At 36.0% G+C, this 25154-nt stretch overlaps 1 protein-coding gene and 1 long non-coding RNA gene across 5 annotated transcripts in view; both read left to right on the forward strand.

The window, feature by feature from the left end:
* The window catches only part of Taf1 (TATA-box binding protein associated factor 1), a 726438-nt gene that overhangs the window by 155267 nt on the left and 546017 nt on the right, over positions 1-25154 (forward strand). The window lies entirely within an intron of this gene.
* On the forward strand, positions 16553-24405 carry LOC145662741 (uncharacterized). The gene is made up of 2 exons (XR_014127089.1): positions 16553-21128; positions 21996-24405. It is a non-coding gene; the product is annotated as an uncharacterized LOC145662741 (long non-coding RNA).

Genomic DNA, 25154 nt, shown 5'->3' on the forward strand with positions numbered 1-25154 from the left:
GTTAGTTCAACTTTTCCACGCATTTATTCCAGTAATAGCAAAAAGACAGATTGAAGATTATACATCTTTCTTCGTATCGTTTCTCTACGACTTCCTTGACAAGGTAAACAACAAGACGTAATTTCCAATCCAAATAATTATCCTGTTACTTTAAGGAAAAATACGTCAGTGGTGGACCTTGTGGCATGCCAGGATTAATCTTTTCCAGCAATGAAAGCGTACAAAATAGAAGAAAATATAAACTGTACAGGAAAAGAGGAGGTTGTCAATTCTTTGAAGTATAGATAATTTTTTTCAAAATTGATGTTTTTGATATTAATCCTAATTTGGACCACTCGCAGAAACAGGCCATTCATGAGTTATTATACAAATATAAAAATGTTTTTATACACTCTGGACGGAATTGGACATTATAGGGGCTACAATCACAAAATAAGAATCCCTGAATCGGCAGTGTTCTCCAAATTTTGCTCCATCCGAGAAACCGCTGATACATGATCTTCAAGGTCAATCACTCAAGAAAATCTTACAAAATTTTCATATGCGTGATGGGTCATAATATTACCACGCAAGCTCTCTTAATTGCAACTAGGATGATTTTACATTGATTAAAGAATAAGATCTTTCGCCGATGACATCGTGCTGGGAGGCTACAGTTTTAAACAATAGCTATCGGAATTTTATTTTAAAAATTAAAAAAGTTTTGTACTTCACCTAAGACAAATTTATTTTACTCAGGGCTGAATGTTTTCGGATATTTAGCATCAGGCAGTTCTATTAAAATCTCTGCAAGAAAGTCAAAAATACAGAATTCAAGATTTTACCAAAAGTGAATTTTGCAAAGTTTTACGGGCTTATGTTCCTACTTACTGGCACGTATCAAGGATTTTGCCATGAAAATAGAACCTTTTGAACAAATGTTTCCACAACAATATTTGTACTTTTCAAATAATCTTGTGAATTATGTTCCTGGTGTGGGGGCTGTAAGGTTCCGTACCTCAGGTGTAAGCAACTACTATAAAGCATGCTTCATTAACGAGCACGTGTTTTCTATTCAAAACATAATCATCAACAGACGGTGGTAGGAGGATACCAGAAAGACGCAAAGTTGGTTCCGAAGGAAATCGAAGATGGCCAACCCTCTCCTCACGAACTTTCTTTTGAAGAATAAGTTCCAGTGCTGATCGCTAACCTGCCTAAACTATTCCTGAAATCATTTTGTGTTAAGGAGATTTCCTTAAATCCAACTTCTGAAGCCGTAATAGGCAAAGGAATATTTCTATAACTACCTGCCCCGCAGCACGTATAAGCAGAGAGATACAATTATACTATCTTCTAAAACTACGATAAGTAAGAAAGATATACTTTAAATTACCACCCTAGGGCGCTGTAGGATAGAAGATTTTACCTTTTAATCTTAAGCTACTTATCACCATCGACTGCGGTAGAGACAAAAGCATTACAGCTAAGCCGCATGGTGTTGCTACTGTCGTTGCAACCATAACACCGATCTGAAAAGAGGCTAGCAATTATTTATTTCAAACTAATTTACGGCTTTAAACTTGTTCCAGAGGCATTTTGAAACGTGTGTCGCATGGATATTGCTCTCAATAGATTTGCGTGCACCGGAATATATTCACTGAACCCTCAGATATTTACAAACCCGACTATCTGTCCGCAAACTTAATTCGTGTTGCAAGATGATACACTAGGTCTTCCTGTGGTGCCCACAATATTGAACTTCATTAGGGGTTAAGGAAAAGGGGGATACTTCTTGTTTGTCGTCTGCAGCGAATGCATGTTCTTCACATATGACCGAGAAATCAGAATCTTCTCGTCCATCAACTAGTAAAGAGCTCTCCATTAGTGAACAGTTATAATCATTGACGGAAAATCGCAAGAGACGTTTAGCGTCACGTACCAAAAGAACTGAGTAGAGCGCGATAACATATAAGAGGCAAATTGAAAGAAAAAGTGACTTTAGCAAATGATGTAGCAAAGTAAAGTCACAAGAAGCTAATGAACCAATACACAGACAACGAGAAAATATTAACAAGAAAACCCCACTAAATGTATAATTTGTGGTGAAACGTTCAATGAAGGCTGGGTGTAGTGTGAATCATGCGATGGCTGGGTTCATGAAACTGCACCTCAATTGAATCAACAGATATCCATTACACGTTACCACTGTTAGCTTCGTGGATGGGTTTTCTTATTGTTACTTCTAGGTGTAGAATATGATGTTTTTCAAACATCTTACGTGTTCGTTAGTGCTCGCCAATATTCCAAATATGTGAAATTTAGCGATCTGTATTGCCATTTGTGTATTTCATTATTTTAGCATTTATGTTGATATGTTCAGTTTGTTAATAAAGTTCACATTCCATATTTCAGGCTTATTTCGGGGCAATTTTACATCTTTTTACCAAGAGGCAGTTCAATGTGTTAAAATGTCTAAGGCTACCTCCTTTCCCCTAAAAATGTGAACTAATATTCACATGTTTATATTTCCAGGTTTACTTTCGGAAAATGCTTAGCACTCTTGAGTTAGGTACTAATTTGTGCAAAACAAAAAGTTGGACACCAGTCAACTCCCCTCCTGAAATTGGGGAGGCAGTGCTCCCTTACACCACCCTTCCGGCTTGGTACTGCATTACGAGTTTTATGAATCGTGATGCAGGGACGACCATGTTTTCAATGATTTTGTATCCATTCAGCACAGGCTGCTAGTATAGAACAGATAATTAGGCCCAAACGAAGATCAATAATACAGTGAGAGCAGCTAGATTCACTTCTTCCACTCTTGAATAAAATTCACAAAACATGGTTACTTCCCTTTCCAATAATGCTACATGATTTGCTAAATCTATGCGATGTGCATTGTTAAATCAGTGTACAAAAGTATTTTTTTCTCGCTACAAGTGAATGTCGCAACAGATCAACGAAAGATACAAATATCTACCAAGGCAAATTACATAAAATCAATAGATTTCGTTCTGAAACAATCACAGGAAAATATGGATGTTATCAATATGGTTTTTTAGCATGTGGAAAACATTTTAGATATCAATGTTCAGCTAGGAGCGCACAATTTAGGAATTGCAACGAATATAATCTTTTTGCACACTATTGTCCAAAAGGTATACAAATATGTACATAAGAAGAATCAATGAGTTACCTGATGCAGATATTCAGAAGGAAGACAAGATCTTCATCCTTACTGAATTACAGAAGAATTAGATGACAGAAGTAAATACGAATATAGAAGATGAACGAAATTTTAGTTCAGTGGAGATTTTATCTTAAGCTCCATTCAGGTAGCCAATACAGAGTAAAATATATATTCACTAGTAATTAATCGAATTTAATTGGTAAAACGAAATTCTTGAACCAGAAAATCGATAACAGAGGAATCAGGTCTGTAGACACACCGACAAACAGGTAGTAGAAACGGAACACCTTAGTATGAGTCAGGGAATACCTACAAGGTCAACAATAATAGAAGCTAAAAATACAAATAATAGAAGTCCAAACCAAATATGGTAAACAGGTGAGAATAGAAAATAAAGTTACGAAAGAAAGAAACAGAAGAAAACAATACAGAAATGTAGATAGTGGAATAATAAGGATGTGTAAAAATAATAGAGAAGGCGAAGATTTAGAGGAATTAGTCAAGAAAAAAAATGTAGAGGATAAGTTTAAAGAAATGATATAAAAATATGATGGATTGAAGTCTGAAGAATTAAAGTAAACCGTTGAGACACAGGTGAAGAAGAGAGTCAGAAAGAAAAAGAATGCGTACAGGTTTACTTTTGGCGCACCACTAGAAACAACTGTTAAAACTTATAATTCTTTCACTAATTTCCTTCTTATTGTCCCCTAAAAGGTTTCCCTTGGCGACATGAAAATGTCTCACTTGGCATAGATAAAATACAGGGATGAATAATTAAATATTATAGTTCAAAAACCCAAACCAACCTGTGTTAGGTGGCCATTAAAACGAATGTTATCCACTCGGGTCAGGGAAGAATAAAGCTGGTGGGCCCGTACGCTAGCGGAGTGCGTCCGAAAGGAACAAGTCTGTCAGCAGTCGCGGATATGTGCGCAAGCCAAGATGGAAAGGAATGGGTTTTGTCAATGGTACGAATTTCAATAACACTTGTAATGGTTTCGTACTAGTAACGTTGCACTTGAAGACATAAAATACAGTTTTTTTTACATTGTGCAAAAATATGCTGCCAGTGGAAAATAACATCTAATAGTGCCATCTTTCATATACACTCACTTATTATATCCGGCGTAAATCACTTGTAATTATTTTAGACTAGAAACACTACCCTTGCAAACCTATAATACAGAGTATTACTTTGTATTTCGTTCTGTCGCCTGCAGATATTTGTTCCTTATAAACATGCCTATCCATACAAAGAATTGAATTTTATATGTAAATAGTTCAAAGTGTCGTGCGCCAAAGCTACACCTGCACATAAGAATGAGATACAGGTGAAGATGGGGGTCAAGAGGGAAAGAAGCTGCAAAAAGGAGTGAAAAGGGAGAAATTTTTGTATGATGGTTATTAGTAGCGAAAAATACATTAATGAAGTGCCATCTGACAAAGTAGAAGAAGGAAAGAAAACGGAAAAAAAAAGTTCTGATATAAAACAGTTGAATATTTGTTGTTTTTAGTTGAAAGATAAAGTGTTCAATGTTTGTTGATTTCGGCTCCTATTGCCTATTATTAAGTGTGCTTGAGAAAACCCAAATGATGTTTTCGAATATCGTAGCTCTTGATATGTTAATAGTATTGAGTGAAGTCGGCAGAATTATCGCGAAGCTGCGCGGCTATATGGTCAACGGTTTCCCAATCGTGCTGAGCAGTCGAGGAAAGCATTTCGTCTCTTGCACTTCGTGGGCAGAGGACTGGGCACGTCCCTCCTCAACACAAAAGACGTCAGCAGATCAGGCGCCGTGTTAAGAATAAACGGTCTCCCGGCATCCTTGCTGCAGTCCATGTGGTTCCCCAAATCTCAAAAACACGATTCACCAAGGATGCTGCGATAAGCAACATGACGGTTTAGAGGATTCTGCTCAACAACGTGCTCCATCTTGACCATGTTCATCTGAATCAGGAACTCCGAGAACAAGCTTTACATATCCGTCTAGAGTTTTGTCAGTGGATGAGTGCCAGGAAACCCATGTTTCCACCGGGACATTCTGTGGACGGATGAAGCGACCTTCAAGAGTAATGGAGATGTCAGCATACAAAAATCACACTACTGGTCCAGTTTGAATCCTTTTTTTGAAGTGTCTACGTGCACTACGAACAGAGAAAAATGCCTGTGCCCGGTGGACTGATAATAGCAATTCAACTTCAAATAACAGATGTGGATCCCAAACCGCAGAATTTAACTAAAAGTGTTTCCCGTTGAAGTTGTTTCTATTTCAATAATACTTCAAAAGAAATCGAAATTGATACCAATTTCCATTTGAAATTTTGGAGTTGACCACCGTGGATGTATCCCCGCTATGCCACTTGATATAGAAGCATCACCATTGATTCTTCACTACGATTTGGTCATCCAGTTTTTTGTTGTTGTTTGAAGTGTCTGCGTGCACTACGAACAGAAAAATGAGTTTACCGGGTGGTCTGATAGTAGCAATACAACAAATAACAGACGTAGATCCGAAACCGTAGAACTTAACGAAAAGTGTTTCCCGTAAAAGTTAATTCTTTTTCAATATTACTTCCAAAAAATCGAAATTGATACCATTTTCCATTAAAAATTTTGAAGTTGACCCCCGTTGGTGTATTCCCGCTACGCCACTGGATATGGATGTTTCACCATTTGATTCTTCATGTACTATTTGGTCATTCATTTTTTGTTTCCAGCGTCTACGTGCACTATTAGCTGAGAAAAATGCCTAAGACTGGTGGTCTGATACACCCTCTCCCCCTCCCTACATTGCACCGTCAAACTAAAATGATAAAAGTCGCCCCAGGTCCGAGCTTCATCCATGTTGAAAATTTGAATGAGATCGGTTTGGTGGTTCCAGAGTTATGAAGTTTTACTAGTATATACCCGATTCACTGGGTGAAATGAAAATTTAAATGCACAATTCCGTATCTCATGTATTTTGTACCCGTGAAATATGCTGTTTTCGTTTTTAATGGCATCGAACTAAGCGGCATCGGAAAGATCATTGATCACCTCGGCGACCCCGAATACCATGTATTCGACGCTAATATTAATCATTTTCGATCATTTTATTATCTCCCAAGCTATGGGGCTGAGTTTGGTTTCAAACGGGATCGGAACTGTCATTCTTCATCTCAGCGACCCTTGGATGAGGCACTAATGTCGGGTAATTTTGAACATTTTTATATATCTCCCCCTCCTTTTCTTTCATGTTGTGCGGCAAGGCATTGGATGTGTCACCGGTCATCTCAGTGACCCCGGAAACTATGGATTCGACACTAATATGGGTTATTTTTTATTTCCCTCTCCCCCCTCTACCAAGACGCGCGGCTGACTTTGGAATTAACGCCATAAGAAGTGTCATTGTTCATCTCGGCGATCCCAAAAACTATAGATTCAACACTAATTTCGAATCATTATATTCCCCTCCCCCACGTTGCGGCCCATGTCATCGGAAGTGTCACCGTACATCTCAGCTACCCCAAAAATGAGGATTCAGCACAAATATCGGTTATTTTCGACCATTTTTAAAACTTTTACTCCACCTCAACGAAGTGGAAGGTTTCAATCTGAATGTAAACGGGATCGAAAGTATCACTGTTCATCTAAGCGACCCAGAAAACTATAAATTCAACTGATAGTGGACATTTTCGACCATTTTTAATATATCTCTTTCTCCCCCTCCTTCAACTTGTGGAGCTGATTTAGGATTTAAACCGGATCGCAAATGTCACTGTTCATCTTAATGATCCCGAAAACTGTGGATTAGACACTAATATTGGTCATTTTCAATCATTATTATATACAGCTCCTCCTCCCTCTCAACCGTGCTGCGGCACACGGCATCAAAATTATCACTGTTAATCTCAGCAAATCCTAAAACTATGGATTCGACACTAATATTAGTCATTTCCGATCATTTTTAATGTTTATTCCCCTCCTCTACGTTGCAACTTCCCCCTCCCCAACTATCAGGGCTGAACTAGGATTCTTACAGCATCAGAAGTGACACTGTTTCTCTCATCGACCCCGGAAACTATGGATTCAACACTAATATTGGTCATTTTGATCATTTTTAAATTTCTCCTCCTTCCCCCTCCCCTTCGTTGCATCGTCAAAGTGAGTAGCCTAAAGTAATCCCTGCCCGAAAACTCATGTATGTTGAAAATTTGATTGAGATCGGTCGGATGGTTCAAGAGTGATAAAATCACAAAGGCAGTCATTTTTTACACACACACACACACACACACACACACATATATATATATATATATATATATATATATATATATATATAATATTTCCCTCTCCCCCTCCCCTATGGTGGCTCGTCATAGTGAAACGATAAAAAACACCCAAGGTCCGACCCTCATACATACATTAGTTTTTATTCATACATTCCCCTCCCTTCCCCCTTTCCTAGGATCTACCGTTAAAGTGAAATTACAAAAATGTTTCCAGATCCGAACCTCATGTATGTTAAAAATTTGATTGAGATAGGTCGGGTGGTTCAAGAGTGATGAAGTCAAAAAGACAGTCATTTTTATTTTTTGTTACATATATCTCCCCCTCCCCTATGCTGACTCGTCATAGTGAAACGATAAAAGGCACTCAAGGCCCGACCCTCATACATGTTGAAAATTTGATCGAGATTGGTTGGGTGGTTCATGTCACATTATAGAGGTGAGTCATGTCACATTACAAAGGGATTGAGATGGTCTTCCAGTGGGCTGACTCAACGAAATTTATCGAGGACATTTCTAGTAATAAAAATATGTTGCACTCTCAATTTACTTTACGTAGCATATAATTGTCTGAATTAGGAATTGATGGTCTTCGACGATTGAGGTTAGTCATGTCTCAATAAAAAAGGGTTAGTGATGGTCTTTCTGTGTGCTGACTCACAACAAAATTTATCGAGGAGATTTCTAGTAATGAAATAACGTTCAATTCTTCATTTGCTTTAAGTAGCACATGATTTTCTCGTTTTGGAATCGATGTTCGTAGAAAATAGAGGTGAGTCATGTCTCATTACAAAGGGTTTGAGATGGTCTTCCAGTTGGCCGACTCAAAATTTATCGAAGAGATTTCTAGTAATAAATATATGTTCAACTCTCTATTTGCTTTACGTAGCACATAATTACCTTATTTTGGAATCGATGCGCTGTGAAGATAGAAGTGAGTCATGTCTCATTACAAAGGATTTGAGATGCTCTTCCAGTTGGCTGACTCATAACAAAATTTTTCGATGAAATTTCTAGTAGTAAAAATAAATTCGACTCTCCATTTGCTTTACGTAGCACATAAGTGCCTCATTTTGGAATTGATGCTTTTCCAAAATGGAAGTGAGTCATATCCCATTAAAAAGTAATTTAGGTTGTCTTTGTGCGAGCTGACTCACAACAAAATTTATCGCAGAGAATTTTAGTAATAAAATATTTTGCACTCTCTATTTGCTTTAGATTTCAGATAATTGTCTAATTTTAGAATCGATGCTCTTCGAAGATAGATGTGAGTCATGTTTTATTGAAAAAGCGTTTAAGATGGTCTTCCTTTAGGATGACTCTCAACAAAATTTATCGATGCGATTTCTAATAATAAAATATGTTGAACTGACCATTTTCTTTAGGTAGCACATAATTGCCTTATTTTGGAATCGATGCGCTTTGAAAATAGAGGTGAGTCACTTATCATTACGAAGGCTGTGGGATGGTCTTCTATTTGGATGACTCACAACAAAATTTATCGAAGAGATGTCTAGTAATAAAAACATGTTGCACTCTCCGTTTGCTTTACGTAGAACATAATACTCATTTTGGAATCGATGCGCTTCGAAGATAGAAGTGAGCCATGTCTCATTACAAACGCTCTGAGATGGTCTTCCTTTGCGCTGACTCGCAACAAAATTTATCGGAAAGATTTTTAGTAATAAAAATATGTTCGGCTCTCCAATTGCTTCACGTAGCAGATAATTGCTCTTCCTAAATGGAAGTGAGTTATGCCCCATTAAAAAGTGATGATTTTTCTGTGTGCTGACTCTCAACAACATTTATCTAGATTTCTAGTAATGAAAAAACGTTGAATTCTTAGTTTGCTTTAATTAGCACATAATTGTCTCATTTTGGAATCGATGCGCTTCGAAAAGAGATGTGAGTCATGTCTCGTTAAAAAGGCTGTGATATGGTACTTATATGAGCTTACAACAAAATTTATCGAAGAGATTTCTAGTAGTAAAAATAAGTTCGACTCTTTATTTGCTTTACGTTGACAATAAGTGCCTCATATTGGAATCGATGCGCTTCCTAAACGGAAGTGAGTCATGTCCCATTAAAAAGTGATTTAGGTGGTCTTTATGTGAACTGATTCACAACAAAATTTATCGAAGAGATTTCTAGAAATAAAAATATGTTGCACTCCCCATTTGCTTTACATAGGAGATTATTGTCTCATTTTAGAATCGATGCTCTTTGAAGATAGAGATGAGTCATATCTCATTATAAAGCGTTAGTGATGGTCTTTCTGTGTGCTGACTTACAACAAAACTTATCGGGATTTCTAGTAATCAAATAACGTAGAATTCTTCATTTGCTTTAAGTGGCACATAATGTCTTCATTTTGGAATCGATGCGCTTCGAAGATAGAACTGAGTCATATCTCATTACAAACGCTCTGAGATGGTGTTCCTTTGGGCTAACTCGCAACAAAATTTATCGGAAAGATTTTTAGTAATAAAATATGTTCGACTCTCCATTTGCTTTACGTAGCAGATAATTGCCTTATTTTGGAATCTATGCGCTTCGAAGATAGAAGTGAGTAATGGCCAATTATAAAGAGTTTGGGATGATCTTTCTGTGTGCTGACTGACAACAAAATTTATCGAGGATATTGCTATTAATGAAATAACGTTGAATTCTTAATTTGCTTTAAGTAGCATATAATTCTCATTTTGGAATCAATGCGCTTGGATGATAGAGGTGAGACATGTCTCATTAAAAAGGCTGTGAGATGGCACTTATATGACCTGACTCACAGCAAAATTTATGGAACAGATTTCTAGTAAGAAAGACATGTTCGACTCTCTATTTGCTTTACATTGCAGATAATTGTCTCACTTTGGAGTCGATGCTCTTTAAAGATAGAAATGAGTCATGTCTCATTAGAAAGCATTAGTGATGGTCTTTCTTGTGTGCTGACTCAACAAAATTTATCGGGATTTCTAGAAATGAAATAACGTTGAATTCTTCATTTGCTTTCTAATAATTTCTTTATAATCTCTTCACATAATTTCTTCATTTTGGAATCTATGGACTTCGAAGGTGGAAGTGAGTCATATCTCATTACAAACGCTGTGATATGATCTTCCTTTGGGTTGACTCGCAACAAAATTTATCGGAACGATTTTTAGTAGTAAAAATAAGTTCGACTCTCCATTTGCTTCACTTAGCAGATAATTTCCTTATTTTGTAATCTATGCGCTTCGAGGATAGAAGTGAGTTATGGCCCATTATAATGGGTTTGTTATGATCTTTCTGTGTGCTGATTGACATCAAAATTTACTGAGATTTCTAGTAATGAAATAACGTTGAGTTCTTAATTTGATTTACGTAAGATATAATTCTCATTTTGGAATCAATGCGCTTCGAAGATAGAAGTGAGTCTTGGGTCATTAAAAAGCGTTTGAGATGGTCTTTTAGGCTGACTCATAACAAAATTTATCGAGGAGATTTCTAGTATTAAAAATATGTTGCACTTTCCGTTTCCTTTACATTGCACATAGTTGTCTAATTTTAGAATCGATGCTCTTCGAAGATAGAGGTGAGTCATGTCTTTTACAAAGAGTTTGAGATGGTCTTCCTGTGGGCTGATTCACAACAAAATTTATCAAAGAGTTTTCTAGTAATAAAAATATGTTGCACTCTCCGTTTGCTTTAAGTAGCACATGATTTTCTCATTTTGGAATCGATGCTCTTCGAAAATAGAGGTGAGTTATGTCTCATTACAAAGGATTTAAGATGCTCTTCCAGTTGGCTGACTCATAACAAAATTTATCGAATAGATTTTTGTAATAAATATATGTTCAATTCTCTATTTGGTTTACGTTGCACAGAAATGCCTCATTTTGGGATTGATGCGCTTCGAAGATAGATGTGAGTTATGCCTCATTTAAAAGGACATGAAATGGTCCTCCTTTGGGCTGACTCACAAGAAAATCTATCGAGGTTTCTTCCAATAATATAAGTTTGAATTTTAGTTTGCTTTACGTAGCAGATAATTGCCTTATTTTGGAATCGATGCGCTTCGAAGATAATATGAGTCATGTGTCATTAAAAAGCATTTGAGATGGTCTTCCTTTGGGCTGACTCTCAACAAAATTTATCGAGTAGATTTGTAGTAATAAAAGTATGTTGAACTCACAATTTCATTTAGGTAGCACATAATTACCTTATTTTGGAATCGATGCGCTTCGAAGATAGAGGTGACTCATATATCATTACAAAGGCTGTGAAACGGTGTTCTATTTGGCTGACTCACAACAAAATTTATCGAAGAGATTTCTAGTAATAAAAACATGTTACACTCTCCGTTTGCTTTACGTAGAACATAATGGTCTCATTTTGGAATCGATCGCTTCGAAGATAGAAGTGATTCCTCTTCCCATTATAAAGGTTTTGGCATGATCTTTCTGTCTGCTGATTGACAACAAAATTTCTCGAGGATATTTCTAGTAATGAAATAACGTTGAATTCCTAACTGGATTTAATTAGCCCATAATTGTCTCATTTTGGAGTCGGTGCGCTTAGAAGATAAAAGTGAGTCATGGCCCATTATAAACGGTTTGGGATGATCTTTCTGTGTGGTGAATGACAACAAAGTTTGTCGAAGATATTTCTAGTAATAAAAACATGTTCGACTCTCTATTTGCTTTACGTTGCACATAAGTGCCTCATTCTGGAATCGATGCGCTTCCTAAATGGAAGTGAGTCATGTCCCATTAAAAAGTGATTTAAATGGTCTTTATGTGAGCTGACTCACAACAAAATTTATTGAAGAGATTTCTGGTAATAAAAATATGTTGCACTCTCAATTTGCTTTACGTAGCAGATAATTGTCTCATTTTGGAATCGATGGTCTTCGATGGTAGAGGTGAGTCATGTCTCATTAAAAAGCGTTAATGATGGTCTTTCTGTGTGCTGACTGACATCAAAATTTACCGAGATTTCTAGTAATGAAATAACGTTGAATTCTTCATTTGCTTTAAGTAGATTTCTTCATTTTGGAAACTATGCGCTTCGAAGATAGAGATGAGTCATGTCTCATTACAAAGGGATTGAGATGGTCTTCCTTTGGGTTGACTCACAACAAAATTTATGAAGGAGATTTCTAATAATAAAAATATGTTGTACTCTCCATTTGCTTTACGTAGCATATAATTGCCTCATTTTGGAATCGATGCTCTTCAAAGATGAAGGTGAGTCACGACTCGCCAGGAAGATTTTGCTATGCACTTCTTGTAACCTGTCTCACAACGAAATCTACCGAATATGTTTGTAGTAATAAAAAACTTGTTTAATATCCATAATTTAGCATTGATAACAGCATATTATTTCATTTTGGTATGTGTTTGCTTCGATATTGGATGTTAGTCATGACTTACCAGAAGGCTCTTGGGATGACCTTGCAGTTACCTAAGCTCATTTGGTCTTTATTTTCTTTTTTGTTGCCTTTTACATTTTTGGTTATGGGTTAAATAATTATAACCGAAAAAAAATGGTTTTGGTTCTTTTAAAACGTATATTTATAAAATATTGCATCATGACTCTCTTGCTTTGTGAAAATACATAAATTTATTATTACTAAATATGTAATATTGCTGAAATATTTGATACTGTATATTTCAATTTTGGGGCACCACAAATTTGTAGAATTGCAAGCTCATTTGTCCAGTGCTACCAAGACATTTACTTCTTCCAGTCTTCTATTACATAGAAAAAATTGTGAGAAAACAGTACACTTGTCTACCACAAGAACAAACGAAGCTATAAATATATTTTCCTTACTGTCACAATGTCAGTCACCTGAACGAATTTTGTCAAAGAATATTCTTTTAACGCAACCAAAACATTTCAACAAAAGTTTAATTACGACGTTGTGTATCAAGATTTATATTTTAATTTCCTTCATTCTACATCCGCATGAAATTTGTTTTTCAGATTTTTGTACCGAAGGTAAGTATCGATTTCCAAATACATATATTATTTCATTGACAAGCAATATATTTGTACGTTATAAGAAAATTAGAACAAATGTTACGAATACGCAAGTAGTAATTTAGAGTTCATAAACTGCATTGAAACAATTGTAACTCTCTTTATATATAATATATATTCTTATACAAAGAGCAGTATAGACTAGCTGAAATCCCCGTTCATTATAGGAAAGGAATAGGTTTCGAAAGATACCTGAAACATACTTGACCTCCTTCCTTTGCCGAAGGCTTATTTGAATACAAAACGAAACAATTCCCAGCTCACATAAAGCCCTAACTATGTTGTAAACCTCATTTTAAACAGTTCAAGTTTCCTCGTAATATTCAGATAGATAACGCTGATGTCATTTTTATATATTGAGAAAGGAACATGTTATAGAAATTGCTTTCTCTTCTGCTTTTACACGTTAGAAGAACAAGTTTCTAAGACGTTATTCATATTAACTTACGTTCAATTACGAGTTCATATACCAAGTTTCAACTCCGCAATATGATGAGCTTGTGAATATTACGAGGAAACTTGAACTGTTTAAAATGAAGTTTACAACATAGTTAGGGCTTTATGTGAGCTGGGAATTGTTTCATTTTGTATTCAAATAAGCCTTCGGCAAAGGAAGGAGGTCAAGTTATGTTTTCAGGTATTTTTCGAAATCTATTCCTTTCCTATAATGAACGGGGATTTCAGCTAGTCTATACTGCTCTTTGTATTAGAATATATATATATGAGAATATATATTGTATGTATATAAAGAGAGTTACAATTGTTTCAATGCAGTTTATGAACTCTAAATTACTACTTGCGTATTCGTGACATTTGTTCTAATTTTCTTATAATGTACAAATATATTGCTTGTCAATGAAATAATATATGTATTTGGAAATCGATACTTACCTTCGGTACAAAAATCTGAAAAACAAATTTCATGCGGATGTAGAATGAAGGAAATTAAAATATAAATCTTGATACACAACGTCGTAATTAAACTTGTGTTGAAATGTTTTGGTTGCCTTAAAAGAATATTCTTTGACAAAATTCGTTCAGGTGACTGACATTGTGACAGTAAGAAAAATATATTTATAGCTTCGTTTGTTCTTGTGGTAGACAAGTGTACTGTTTTCTCACAATTTTTTCTATGTAATAGAAGACTGGGAGAAATAAATGTCTTGGTAGCACTGGACAAATGAGCTTGCAATTCTACAAATTTGTGGTGCCCCAAAATTGAAATATACAGTATCAAATATTTCGGCAATATTACATATTTAGTAATAATAAATTTATGTATTTTCGCAAAGCGAGAGAGTCATGATGCGATATTTGATAAATATACGTTTTAAAAGAACCAAAACCATTTTTTTTTTCGGTTATAATTATTTAACCCATAACCAAAAATGTAAAAGGCAACAAGAAAGAAAATAAAGACCAAATGAGCTTAGGTAACTGCAAGGTCATCCCAAGAGCCTTCTGGTAAGTCATGACTAACATCCAATATCGAAGCAAACACATACCAAAATGAAATAATATGCTGTTATCAATGCTAAATTATGGATATTAAACAAGTTTTTTATTACTACAAACATATTCGGTAGATTTCGTTGTGAGACAGGTTACAAGAAGTGCATAGCAAAATCTTCCTGGCGAGTCGTGACTCACCTTCATCTTCGAAGAGCATCGATTCCAAAATGAGGCAATTATATGCTACGTAAAGCAAATGGAGAGTACAACATATTTTTATTATTAGAAATCTCCTTCATACATTTTGATGTAAATCAGCCCAAGGAAAGACCATCTCAAATCCTTCTTAATGAGACATGACACCTCTATCTTCGAAGCGCATAGTTTCCAAAATGAAGAAATCCACTTAAAGCAAATGAAGAATTCAACGTTATTTCATTACTAGAAATCTCGATAAGTTTTGATGTCAGTCAGCACACAGAAAGACCATCAGTAACTCTTTTTAATGAGACATGACTCACCTCTACCATCGAAGACCATCGATTCCAAAATATATATGAGGTTTGGAAAAAACAGTTTTTTTAAAGAAAAAAAGAACAAAACACGTGTTTAAAACATGGAAAACATGTTTAAAATGTTTTAAACATATTTCAAAATCTTGTAGTAACTTATTTGTTAAGATTTCTTGCCCTTTACTAGCAACCAGTGATATTATTTAAATTTTTTAACAACCGGTTCTGTATATATACATACATATCGTTCATATATATGTGTATATATATATATATATATATATATATATATATATATATATATATAAGAGAGAGAGAGAGAGAGAGAGAGAGAGAGAGAGAGAGAGAGAGAAAGAGAGGGAGATAGTAGATTGATAGGTAGATAAATAGATATAACTCTCTTAGGAAACAAACTGTACAAGGTAGACAAAAGCAATTTGTTTACTGGATACCACAAGTGACAAGAGGTGACCTACACAGCATTATAATACAAGGTGGTGTGACGAAATTAGGTACTACTGCAAATATTTAGGAAACAAATTACCCAACATAGATGGTTGTCAAAAAGTATTAGAGAGACATTAATATAGCAATGAATCAGCAAGTGTTGATAATATATGTGCGTTTCAAATATACGTAAATCACTACACTGATGTGATCCCAGTTTTCATTCTTGATATCTGAGCATTTGAGATTAAGAAATAAACCGCTTATACTTTGTTCTACGGAATCATTTGTTTAACCCTTTAGCTGTGAGAATTTTTAAAAAGAAATATAGTTAAACTAAAATTTACTGTTCCTGGGTATAACTGGGTAAAATTTATTATTATGTTTGGTTATAAAAAATGGTTCTGCGAACTCGAAATATTTAACAACCGGTTCTATTGAACCGGTCGGAACGAGCTGAATAGCACCACTGTTTGCAACCGACATCTCGGTTAAGACTACACTGTGTTGGGTACAGATTATTTCAGGATAGATTAGTGATTCTCAACTTATTTCATATCACGATCCCTTTTCATTACACCCTTTTGCCAGTAACTCATAAGTACTTACTTGGTTGTAAGAAGCGTTTTAGCAGGGGCGGATTCAGGATCACCTTCTGGGGGGCGGGGTTGTCATATCGCTACTTAGAGATACCAGGGTTGTACCAAAAGTAAAGTTCCCATATTTGTTTACCAATAGAAAAGATTGTTTATTGTTATTAATTTATACATCGTTCGAAAGCTTACACTGTTGTCTATTTTTCAACATAGTCTCCATTTTTTCAACACACTTTTGAAGACTGTGTTCCAGCTTTTGTATTCCTAAGTCGAAGAAGTCTCCCGCCAATCCGTTGAGGAAGCGTGTGACTTCTGCTCGGACTTCATCGTCGCTCTTGAAGCGTTTGCCACTTAAGTGTTCCTTTAGCTTGGAGAAGAGGGAAGGACAAGTTCATGGACAGTGACCCTTTGATCTTTGAGCAGCTCACTGTTGATTTTCTGAACAATCGCATCCGATACCGGCGGTCTTCTACTTCGTTCTTCATCGTGAACTTCGGTGCGATCCTCAGCAAAAGCCCTGCATCATTTGCGAACGTGCTGCACGGACATGCACTCTTCACCATAAATCTCAGTCAGTTGCCGATGAATATCCACGGACGGTGACTTCCTTGCGTGGAGAAACCGGATTACTGCTCGAACCTTGCACTTGGCGAGAGCGGCGATCAACACTTCCATCTCTGACGGCTGCCAAGCGAACACTGAGTGACCTGAAAAAATGGAGACTATGTTGAAAATAAGCTTTTGAACGATGTATAAAGTAAAAACAATAAACAATGTTTTCTATTGGTAAAAAATATGGGAACCGTACTTTTGGTACAACCCTCGTACTTTTAAGAGCTTCAAATTCTGGGATGGGTTTTATTTATATATATAAAATGAGAAAGTTTCCTCTTCTGCGGGAGGGGCGATCACCCCGATCGCCCCCTGGATCCGCCACTGCTTTTTAGGTAGATTTTAAAATCTATTTACTATGGAGATTTCACATAGTCTATCGATATACATAGTGAAATAAAAGTCCTCAGCACCCTTGTGTGTTGAGAACGGGTTGAGGGAGGATGACGAAACTTGAAAGTGGTCTGGTGCATCAGATGGTGCGATGGCAAGTATCATTGCGGCCATCTTTGATTGCAATTCGAAATTTCAAATGCAAAGGGAGTCATTTTATATGTTTTAAGGCTAGAATTTTAGCAGAAATAGCCTACGCTTGTGCGGTTATTTAGCCTTAAGACAAGTCATTTGGGGGTTATTGTTTCTGAACTTTCCTAGTTATGCCCTTAGGGGCTAAACTCACGTTTCGTGCAAACTTGCAAAATTGCAAATCTCAGTTGCAAAATTTGATTACTATTTCAGAACACTGATGCTAATAAAATTATTTTAAAATAATAAATTTCCGAAAAGTAATATTTGAAGCACACTTCACGTTGTGTTAACTTTAGAATATTTTCTGCAAGCCTATGTAATTTTTTTTTTTTTTTCAAGTCAATAATTTATTGAAGAAAAGTAATATTTGGGGCGTTCAGAGCACAAATGGATGCAAGCCCATTTTCAATAAGGTTCAGTTTTGCTCAACAAATGAATTCTATTTCAAAACGTAGTTGATTTTGAGTTTAACATCCCGTTATATCTTCGCAGTCAAGAGTCCGAAACAAATGAAACTAAATCCACGTGAAAGGGCGTGGGATAGTTTTATATGACTGCCACTAGACAGGGGCGTCAGTGGGGACAAGAGGGCAGCCTACCATGAATCTCAGATTTTGGCAGTTTTAGAAACCATTTGATAAGCAAAGTCCATCAGAACAAGTTTGGGGTACTTACACCGAATAAATACGGAGGAAATATAGATGATCAAAACTGGAGAGTTGCTTAGACCCAATTTCCAGAATTGTAAGTAGGCCCGAAACTTGAAAGTAGCGAAACCTTTGGAATCCTAGGCCAAAAAATATACAAGAGAGCAATTTAGGTCTATAGTTCCTTACGGTCAATAGATATGGTGATCAAAGTCCGTATTTGTTCGGTATAAGGACTTCAACTTTTTTCTGTGGACTTGCATTACGCTCCCAACATATGGAATTCAGGGTAGGGGGTGGATGACCTCTAAACGGACGCCCCTCTCCAGCGGCAATCATATAAAACTCTAGACTGCACCTTGTCACGTAGTTTTTCTTTTTTTCATTTCGAATTCTTTTTTTCTCTAAAGTATGTATGTATGGAAACTGAGAACCAACATGTACTGTATCAACGAATGCCTGCGATATTTCAGAAGCACAATTTAGCAAAGAACCCTTTGTTTTCTGAATACAACACAAAAACTTGTTTCCATGATAATTCTTTTGTTTATTTTTTAATATCAGTTTTATAAGTAGTCTAACCTTCAACTACGACACTTCCTCGCAAGTTAACGGATAAGCATTTAAACAATACAAAAAACGTTAAAAACAAGGGGGGGGGGGGTTAGAGGCAAAATAAATTGTAGATCACCACTTTGACCTGCTGTAGCCACAAGAAATCAAAACATTCACATGGGAAGAAAATAGTCTTTTGAATGAGAAGCATTCAGGCCCGTAGCCAGCCTGATTTCTTACGGGGGCAGAAGTGAATACCGAGGGGGCATTGATTAAGACATGACACAACACCATAAAATTGCATACTTATTTTTATTTACAGAATCTGTTACGTTCATTAAAATTGATTTATGTTTCTATCTAAATAAAAAAAAAACTATTTTCCTTCACATTGTCATTTTGTAGAAGGACAAGTTCTTTGTTTGTTAAAATTTAGCATCTTTTTTCAGTACCGTGGCTATAAAAAACGCGAAGCTTGCAGTCCACATTTTAATTCCATCCCATTTCTGCTCTCAATATAAGGCTATTCGAAAAATAATGAAGTGGTTGGGATAATGTGAATGAACAATAAAGTGTAGTATATAACAGTTTTGAGCAAGTTATCACAATACCCTGTCCGACTTGATAGCGAGCGAAATTTGCAACACTGCTTTTTCCATTGTACCTGGTGGAATCTCGGACGCTCTCCAACATTAAAAAAAAAAAGAAATAAAAAGCTTTGAGTGTTTCTACATGTACAATATGAAGCAAAAAACCTGCAACATGAAAGTTTAAGTTCATTGTGAAATTACAACATAGGCAACCAACCTAACGTCTTTGTGGCACTGATCACGCCAGGATAGCCTTTGGCTTCGTCCCCTTGCACACTTCGTTTGGAGCAGGAAATGCATAGACCACGTGACTACAAACCACAAATTTCTCACAAGATGGAGTAATAGATTGAGGTTCTTCTCATTTCTCTTCTCATTTTACATCCTCAGTTTTAAAGAGAGAGAAAGAGAAAAAGGTCAACGTGATAAAAACTAAATAAAGAGGAATATGCGAAATATAAAGGAAAAGAAAACGTGCGCATATATTGACAAATGACACATGCACTTCAAAGGAGACCACCACAAATTTTGTTATGGACCATATATAATAACTGTGAGAATCAGCAAACCACAAATACATAATTACACACAGTAAGTGTTATATAACACATATTTATTTAAACAAATAAAAATGCTCGCAGAAAGCTGAAAATTTCTTTAAAATCTGAACCATAACTGAAAGAAGAGATTACTTCTCTATTGTTTTTCTTCGTAACATCCATCTACATGGAGAAATGAGAAAGAGAGAACATCTTAAGAGATTCGCACGTATACAACATCGGAAACTGCTAAATGGAAAAAATTACAGTCTTTGGGTGGGATTCGAACGCAGAACCTTAGCATTAGAAATCCCACACTCTACCGATGTAGCTAGTCTGACACTAATACCCTGTTCCTCCATCATTACCTATGAAAGATGGAATGGAGTTTGCAGAAAACTACGTCTAATTGGTACTTTAAAAAGCTAGCTATACACGTGCATAGAAAAGTAAAATCAAATGAGTAGTTAGTACACATCACTTTGTCTGTCTCACTCTGACTACATAAATCGAGGAAGAAGAAAAAAGTATAGAGGTGAGAACACAGGAAGAACAAGCAAAAATAAAAGTTGCAGGAAATTGAATATCAAGGAGAGAGAGAGAGAGACATAGAGACAGAGAGAAAAATAGAGGGAACGAAGCAAATGATTTAATATACATCCGAAAAGAAGGTTCACAACTGTGCTATACATTTAATGTATTGAATACTCTGTTTCTTCTAAATTGCTTGCTAGATGACAAATATTAATTTGTAAAAACGTTGCAAATGCCCGCGTTGTCTTGTTTTCTTTCTGTTTCAGTAATAGTGAAAAATGTGGTTTATGCAACATAATAAATTACTAATTTTCCTACAACAACCATGTAGTTGTAGTTGATGATTTTGAGTTTAACGTCCGTTCAGCAGCGAGACTATATGAGACGTGGACCTACTTATTAACCCGGCAGTTCCCAGTGTCACCTACAGGTGACACTACTTTGAATGCATGTAATTTAATTTCTTTTTACTGAAACTTAGTTTCGATTGTCAAAGGGTGAAGAACTGTCCTTAAACAAACAAATGAGTGGCACTAGAACTCTAAAGCCATCTAGTGCAAACTTCTGCATTGATGTTTCCAGAATGGCGTTACTGAATGTTAACAAGATGAGCAAATGTGCCCGAAATGACGCTTCTACCAGTCACAGAAGGTGAGTGGGTGTAATATAAATGTTATAGTATTTTTGTTTAAGTATCAGTTAGTGATAATATTTGTTTTGTAGAAAAGAAATCTAAACTCTAATTTATCTTATGACCAGTTGAATTTCCGTTGTCACCTACAGGTGACACTGGGATATAGAGCTACTTTTTGTATTGAAGAATGTAATAAGCACTACTATCGTATAATCTGGAATATTGTTCTTTTGTGTGTGTGTGTATGTGTGTGAATGCGCGCGTGAGAGAGAGAGAGAGAGAGATTGAGAGAGACGGGGGAGAAAGAGAGAGAGAGAGATGTACGTAGCTTATTCACTTGTGGCAATAGAAAGAGTAAAAAAAGGGCCCACCTTCTATATTACTATTTGTGTTAGGTAAAGTTAGTCTACTTGTGTGATAAAAGATAAGAAGTCACGATTGCTGTTTGGTGATATTTTGTCCCTTGTACAGAAGAAAATACACAATTAGTTACCTTCTACATTGGTAGAAAAAAATTATTCATATTTACCGTCAATATACTAATAAATTTAGTTTTCATTCGGTGCAGAATTTTCTTGCAAGGAATATACACCTTTTGTAGAGCTTTTATTTCATTTCGTTTACATTTCTTTGCTATCCTCAACTAAAAGAGATTTCTCAGGTTCCATTCAACCTAATATCCAATGAATATGTGCGAATCCAAAGCAGCCAAAGTTTGGTTCCGAATATATCTCTTGCTTCAGTTGAGAAAACTACTTATCCCACAGGCATTTCATTTATTTTGGAATTTTAGAGATTCGAATTCATCTGATATTTTATACAAAATAACTATTTGTTACAGTGATTCCAAGATTACTTTATTCAAAAAATCTCTCCTTTTTCAGCTTGAAGCTCCATGAAATTCTCGACTGTTTGGAAGAAAACGAACCTGATCTTGACCTACAAGAAATAGTTCTAATTCCTCCTGAAGATAACTATAACACTGAAGAAGACAGCGGAGATGAAGATGTGGCTGATATGAATGGATTACCGCCAAGAGTTTGAGGTCTTCTGTTGAAGTAAACATTACTTCACAAGAAGTTGAAGATGAACACACAAAATATGGTGACAGGGAGAAAAGTGTTTATAATAGTGGTGATGTATCTTACAAGAAAGGGAAGCAAACGAGTAAATCACTGACTAAACATTCCAGTTTTATCTCTGAACGTAGAGAGTGGTCCGGAAGACACGAGGTATTCACAAACCAATGTGGACGGATAGTAAAAGATGAAGTGGTTTCTCATAACAAGGACTTGATAGTTTCTCCAACGGAGTGCTTTGAACTTTTTTTCTGATGAAGTTATTGAACACATTTGTGAAATGTCAAATAGATATGCTTCACAAAACAATCACGCACTCAACGTAACAAGAGATGAGATTATGGTTTATATTGCGATCTGCTTTTAACAGGTTATCTGACACCAAAATACTTATGTATGTTGTGGGAAATCAAGGCTGATACTCACAACAAGATGGTTGAAACTAGTATGAGAAGAAATCGATTTTTTGAAATTCAAAAATATGTTCATCTGTCAAACAACCTAAATCTCCCAGAAAATGAGGGCATATTTTACAATTATAAATAAGAAATTTACTGACAATTTCAAAAAAGTAAGTTCCTCTCATATATCTATAAATGAAACCATGATTCCTGATTTTGGTCGCCATGGCACCAAACAGCATATCCATGGCAAGCCTTTGCGCTTTGGTTACAAAGAGTGGTCTGCTGCTAAACGCGATGGATACCTGATCACATTTGAGCCTTATCAAGGATCTAAATCTGCTCATTTACCCAAGCAAGACGAATTCGGTTTGGGAGCTGCTGTTGTACTCGAGATGGAATCACGTCATCCTCGTGAATTAGGTCCTTATAATCTGTATATTGACAACTTCTTTACATCGTTGCCCCTTCTAACAGAATTTTCAAACCGTAAACTGGTGGAACAGGGACTATTAGAGAAAACAGAACTCAGAAATGCCCTGTCGAAGACACACATCTGCTAAAGAAAATGAATCGAGGATCCATGTCTTTCAAGTGCACCAAAGACATTACGATTGTCAAGTGGAATGATAATAGTGTAGTGACTATTGCGTCTAACTGTCACTCCCCACTCCCAATTTCGAAAGTTGATAGAACAGGAATGATCGAATTGAAAAGAAGAAAGATTCAAATTGAATGCCCGCATCACCTGTTTCATCGAGTTTCATTGGAGCAGCGAAACAGTGGAAGTGTTGAAGATCACGACCGTATGGATTGTCCCCAAAGAAGATGCGGTTTCTGCCACAAGAGAACTAGAATAAAGTGTGGAAGGTGCGAGGTTGAGTTACATCAGCATTGCTGGTATAAGTTCCATAATGCCAATTGATGATTTTTTTTTTCAAATCCGAACGCAAGGTTGGCAGAAAAGGCAAACAAACTCTCAGTTTGATGGCGTTCAAACTCTTTCATGAACTGCTTTGGTTTTATGCTGGATATTTGTTGTAATGTGTGTGCAATCTCTTATATAGGTTCAATTTTTGTTCCATTCAAAATATATACACGAGAACCATATATACTTACAATAAAACTTCCACTCTCATTATTAAGTTTAGCATGGTGTTAGTTTGTACGCGTATTGCCCAGTGTCACCTGTAGGTGACACCATGGTACCGGGGTACCGGGGTATAAGTTTCTCAAAATAATATGAAATATGTATTAAGGAGTGCCTAAATAAAAACTTTTTATTTGCGAGAATGTTTAATCTTTATAAACAACGCTATGGGAATTGCCGGGTTAACGTGGAATCCGAACCATATGAGCTGCTGCCGGGAATCGAAGCAACCATGTAGTGTTGGTAAGAAATTTCTAAGCAAAAGAAAAAACTGATCAGCTAAATACATAAAACGATAGTCGTGCAAACTATTACTTAAAGAGAATTTATTGTAAAATCAATACATCCATGTGGCGGTATATAGTCGTAAAGTGATTAGAAAACTTAATATTAAACTGTCGATCACATCGTTTTACTTATTTGAATTCAATGTCGTATAGGTTCGGTTTTAGCTCTAGATTTCAGCGTTCTCACTTCGATTCTTAACTTGCTGGAAATATGCATTAATCGAAATGATAAAAGTATACAAAATTTAACTAGCTAAAAGAAGAGAATAACATAAGAATCCGGATTAGAGTATTACAATAAACATGTGTATTTTGTTTAGGGTTTGCAAGTCATAGCTTACAGAAATTATAGAAAAAACGTTCGTTGTGAAAGCACACACACACACACACACAAAAAAAAAAAAAAAAAAAAAAACCAGAAAATAGACACAAACCTCAGGGGAATTTGAACACGAGAAGGCGGAGGTAGTAGACTACTGTACTAAACCGCTCGGCTATATCTTAATTGAAGAAGCTTGGGGACTTTGTTGCACTCCACGTTTCATCGCTCGCCTTGTTAATTCAATGGGTCGGCGATTAGAAGCCCTAAGGGAAGTCAATGGCGAATATACCCGATATTAAATATAATACCTTCTACACCCTTCCCAGCCCTTTTCAGGGCTACTTAATTGCAACCAAATATATGAATATGTACGCGTACTTTCCTGGGTATCGCTGCAATACTTTCACTATTAGAATCTGTTGATAACGTTAGGGTTGATCGGAACGTATTCTTTGTGGAGTAGTGGTTAGAAGACTTATTTTCCATCCTGCAGACTCGTGTTCGAAACTCAGTCCCATACCCTATTTTTTCAGTATGTATTTTTGTTATATGGATTAATACACTCCACAACATACAATGGCAATCACGATGATATGTTTAGGGTTTGAGTATTGAGTTTTGTCCATATCTTGTATCAAAATCTTGTATCAAGAAATACGACAGTGTATTCTGAGAAGTTGGACTTGCAGGAACCGAAATTCATGTAACTGAAAGGTTACTCATAAGATTATCTTTATTTTTGAATACAATATTGTTAATGCAGTTGAATTTGAAGTACATTCTTGCTGACGTCTTAATAATAAC

The sequence above is a fragment of the Thermobia domestica genome, chromosome 10 (assembly GCF_964235325.1).
Source record: "Thermobia domestica chromosome 10, izTheDome1.hap1.1, whole genome shotgun sequence".
NCBI classification, from domain to species: Eukaryota; Metazoa; Arthropoda; class Insecta; order Zygentoma; family Lepismatidae; genus Thermobia; species Thermobia domestica.